The sequence below is a fragment of the Salvia miltiorrhiza genome, chromosome 7 (assembly GCF_028751815.1).
Source record: "Salvia miltiorrhiza cultivar Shanhuang (shh) chromosome 7, IMPLAD_Smil_shh, whole genome shotgun sequence".
NCBI lineage: Eukaryota > Viridiplantae > Streptophyta > Magnoliopsida > Lamiales > Lamiaceae > Salvia > Salvia miltiorrhiza.
In genome coordinates, this window is record NC_080393.1 from 47543643 (window position 1) to 47548989 (window position 5347).

Here is a 5347-nt window from a genome sequence, read left to right on the forward strand (position 1 = left end):
AGCAGCTGGTCGCAGCACTGCTTGCATCAGCCACCTTGAAGAGGTTGTTTTTCTGTCGAGCTAACGACGTTAAAAATAGCGCTTATTGGGAGGCAACCCAATTTCTGGTTAGTTTGTTCCTTTTCGTTTGTTAGTTTGTTTGTTTTAGTGCCCCACAAATCCTTTTCAAACTTATTCTCCTTAGTGGTGAATAAGTTTGGGGGGATGTGTCTTTGTGGGTGCACTTTTCTTTTTGTTTTTCTTGTTTGTTTTGTCGTTGAGTTTTTTTAGTCTTGCTTTGGTGGTTTCTTTGTGATGTTACCTTGATGATGATGTGAGTAGTGTAGAGTTTTGTTAGATAACTGGCTCATGATGATTTCTGCTTTAAACTTGTGAAATTGCATGCGTTTGTGTTGATATTGTTGTGATTGAGCATGATTGATGAATGATAAGCATGGTCTCTATGTGTTTGCAATCAATGATGTAGGTTGTGAGATTTGAGCCTTGACTGTCATTATTTTTACAGTCTTATTTCTTATTCTTGAGAGATTGCTCGAGCTTGCATGTGTCTCACTAGAACTTGTCTTGGTTTCTCCCTCGAGGTCACGTAGTGTGCTTAATAACTTTGAGATGATAGAAGGCCATCTTTGCTAGCCTATTTATCTCTTATTTGTCCTATATCTTTATATGATCCTAGTTCGCCCCCTTTGAGCCTTATTTTTCCATATTCTTTGATTTAGCTATGTGTGGGAGCTTGGAGATTATTTGATAGGAGATAATTGGGTTGTGGAGATAAATGATCATGAGTTATGTTTTGTGGTTTTAAATTGAAAATCCTAGTACCCTACAAGAGTTGTTGAAAGAAAAAAAAAGAAAAAAAAAAGAATGGTGGAGAAAAGAATTGGAAAAAAATGGGTACATAGGATGCATTAGAGAGACATAATGTTATGAGAAATAATTGTTGAGTTGTAATGGTTTTCGTATTGAAAAATTTGGTTTTGCGGAAGGTGGAAGATAGAATTGAGTAAGAATGCTATAAGGTTGGTGATTATGCTACATTGAGAGTATCTATTAGTCACTTAGCCAAATATATTCTACCCTACCAAAGAGCCTACATTACAACCCTCAATAAAGACCTTTTTTATCTTAGTTATAGGAGCACACATTTTGTCGCAGCCCGATTCCCGACACTAGTGATAGTGGGGTACGAGTATCGATACGACTATTTTTAAAAGAATAAAAGATAAGAAGAATAGGTTGAACATCAAGCGGAAGCTTGCATCAAAGCATGCTAAGGAAAATCATCATAAATGATCCCAAGGGTAAAATCGTCAACTTTGTTATAACTTTTTAATTATCAGGAATTTCACGAACAAAAACAAAACGGGTATAGCTCATTTTTCATAATGAATCATAAAATGCAGAGTATCGCAGCAAAAGGCGAATCGATTACATGTATGAAGACACATAACCGTGAGTAAATTGCTTGATTTCGAAAGAAAACAAAGTATCTCAATCCTCAAGACTCTATTAACATGAAGGCAATACGAAAACATAATTACATCGATTGAAACGTTTCCCCCACTAGCACCAGACCAATCTCGCTCCTCGCTTAGCCTGCACATTTAGAAATACATGCAGGGCATGAGTACATAATACTCAGTGAGCAAACGCCGAAAAACAAGAAATGTGCTCTTAGAGCTATAGGTTTGAAACTTGCCCCATCTCAGCAATACACAGGAATAAATTTAGCGTAAATTAACCTGTGTAAGCAGTTTTAATAATCATGATATCATAAAGAAATGACTGCAGTCAAAGATCTCAACATGTATGCACCACATCTACAACTCGTTATTATCAAAGGTACTGAGAAGTAGGCCTCCCTCTCAAGTACCGTGACCGGCCGACCCGAAGACGGCTCACAGTCACCTCTGTGCACAAAATTCCGCTTGTGGCAGGACCGAATTCGTCTCAGTAGAGGGTAACACACAAGTCATTATCAACAAAAATCGGCAAGTCAAACAGTTCTCAAATATCATTTATCTCAAAGCATTTGATAAATTCACAACATCATCAAAACAGTTTCGAAAGCTCGTATGATATATGTATACTCAAAATATTGCCCACCTGAAGTCCTTCGCTTATTCTGGAAAGAAATCAGGCAACTTACTTCTTCGTCTCGCTCGGGCCTTCATATGTCATCATCACATCGTCATCGTCATCGAAGGTTCATGTGATAAAACAAACCTTAGTCAGAACTCAATTTCCAAATCCAATCTCTTCTTTACTTTAACTTCTCACTCAACGTCTATTTACCCGTTATAACTCAATCCCTAGGTATACTCGGCTTCTAAGGATTCACACGTCCAATTTTCGACTTAACTCTCAACTCGACTCAAACTCATAGCAAACAAGCACATAAACAAGTATAAACACTTAAGCATATTAAAAACACACATAGACAAGTCGAAAACAAGCTTTACTCTGCACTGACTCAACTTTAAAACCTCCCCAGACTCTGTACAGAACTCTCCTGGGGTCGTAACGTATACCAAAAGAAACCTCTTTGAGTCTAGTTTCATTTAAAAAAAAGTAGGATAAAAAACTCCAAGTATTTTAGGAGATATGACTGTGTTACTACAGTCTACCATATTCGGCAGTTTTTAGCAATCGAAAAGTTTGATTTTTTAAAAATAGTAAACGTTGTCAAAACGATCTGAAAGTTTGTGGTAACTTAGCTAAGCCACTCAGGTCTCAACCATAAAAATTTGGGTTCCAGAATGCTAAGGAAAGCTACTGGAAACGATGACTCTATTGGCTACTCACCGAACAATTCGGCAGAACGTAGCAGTTTTAGTTTTACATTTTATAAAAATAGCAAACGAAGTCCAAATGACTTGAAATTTTACCGGTATTCTCAAGACTCTCAAATATACTTACCATAAAATTTTCAGGGTTTTTGGGTATCAAGAACCCCTCGAAAACAGTGCGTCAGCGCGTCGTGAAAAACGACTCCGAAACATACACACAAACAAACATGCTCAACTCAACATTTAAACCATGCAACCTCATCAAAACTCAGTTTAAGCACTTAAAGCACTTAAAAACATTCAAATACATCAAAATACTCGTAATATACAATCTCGACTCTTGTCTTTCATCATCAACTCAAATCTCATAGAAAACATTTCAACGAACGTATCTAACAAATTCCTTTTCAATATCATGCTCGAAATTTCTCAAATACTCAAATATGATCATTTACATCATATAACTCATTATTCACATATTTACTCTCTTTTTATCATATAAACTAGATTTTATAGAAAATCCATGTATCAACATAAAACTCTCAACAAACAAGGATAAAGTTCTCATAATGATCATAGAGCAATTAAACCTTATTTTATAAAGCATCAAACTCACATCATATAAAAACTCAAAATTTCATACAAACTAAAATAAGCCAAAATTTTATTTAGCCTACAATAGACTTAATCAAATATACAAAAACACTACTATCATGCTTAAAAACATACATCTCAAGCAAAACCACTTAAATAACACATAGACTAGAAAGTCCTAATTTTTACTAAACTAACTCTTTGAAATTTTTTTACAAACACACACAAATCTTTAATCAACTTATAGATCTTTCATTTTTAACCAATTAATCCCACATCAAAACCATCAATTCACAAATTAGCGCATGATTACACATATCCCTAATTTTATTAAACTAACTCACATCAAAATCATCCATCGACATCATATACCCAAATTACTCCATCAATCATCATCATATACATCTCATGAACTCATCTACATCATCAATTCATCATTTAACTCATTGACTCAAAAGTTCTCATTTTTGGGTAAACTAACTCCCATCGAAGTTTCACATTTCAAGACACATATTTCACAACATATATCAAACATCAATACACATCACATAACTCTCATTTTTCACCCCAAATCAAGAAAAGAAAAAGAAAAATTTTTGAAGGGATGGAGACCCTTTTTTTCGAAAATTATGGAAAATAGGGAGGGGTGATTTTCTTGCTTCATCTTTCAAGAATACACTCACACAACATCCTTCAAGCAAGAATTTAAAAAAAAAACATGGCCACTTACCCAAGTTCTCACCAAAATTCTCACTTTCTCACTCTACTTTGGAGCTTCTTCTTCAAGGATTTTCTTGATTATAAGTGGATAGAATAGGTTTATGGAGGATATTAGAGTGATTTGAAGTGTTTGGTAATATTTTAGGAAGCTTCGAAGGTTTCCATCAATGGAGGAAAATGGTGGAATTGATAAATGGAGAAGATGAGTGTGTGTTGGGAGAAAATGTGTGTGAGGGAGAGAGATGATGGCCGAAAATTGTAGTGAGGGAGAGAGAGGTTTGGCTTTGCAAGATTGAATTTGATCTTGTGATCTTTAAAGGAGATTTCCAAATCTTGGAGAATATTTGCAATTAATGGATGATCTCTCTCTCTCTAATCTCTCTCTAATCTCTACACTCTCCATAATATACTCTCAATCTCTACTCTCTCAAACTCTATACTTAGTCATTTAAGGCATATAACATATGGTAGTGAAATTAAAATAAAGTGTGAGAAGGGCGATTAAATAAAAATCACAATAACTATGGAAATGTCACTCATTAATAAAATACCATAGTATAATTATTCATGTGACCAAAATAATAATTATAGCACTATTATTAGTGCACTCACTCAATTATAATATTCCTCTTCGTAGGAAAAATAATTTAAAAAAAAATATTATGCTTGGAAAAATTTCCATAAACCGACATCATTCGATTTCTCGGTAAAAATAAACCGCACTTGCTTTGAAAACTTAATCAAAATTCCAAGCGCTAAAGTCCTCAAATAAAAAATATAATAATTTGCTCATAAAGACATATGTAACAAAAATCACCTAATCAATTAGTCACGTAAGTTCACATAATATCACGTCAAAGCAGTCGGCAAACACAAACAAACTAGACGTCTCTCTGACCGACTCTTTTCATCAAGGTTCTCACTCTTTCTTCCTCGACTCTATGTCAAACTCATTATTCCTATTTTCTTAATAGGACAGTAAATCTCTGATAACTCGGTATCCGGTAATTCTATTCCCGGTAGTCGGAAATAAAATAAAATCTCAACTCAATTCAATCAGTATCTCTAACTCAACTCATTTCTTAAATCTCTTCACTCTAACTCTATCATTGGTTTGTCCACTCATATCTCTATTAAAAAGACAATCTGTCTTATCTGGTCATAAAAAAAAAATAGTCTCGCATCTCGACATCTCAGTACTCTCAATAGTGTTAAGACACTACCTCACAACATAAGGAAAAGTA

At 34.6% G+C, this 5347-nt stretch overlaps 1 long non-coding RNA gene across 1 annotated transcript; it reads right to left on the reverse strand.

Annotated features, from left to right (window-relative positions):
• Positions 1-1356: 1356 nt before the first annotated feature.
• Positions 1357-4524, reverse strand: LOC130992838 (uncharacterized). Its single transcript, XR_009091426.1, has 3 exons — positions 4114-4524; positions 2107-2168; positions 1357-1596 (listed from the first exon to the last, which is right to left on the reverse strand). It is a non-coding gene; the product is annotated as an uncharacterized LOC130992838 (long non-coding RNA).
• Between the last annotated feature and the right edge of the window lie 823 nt (positions 4525-5347).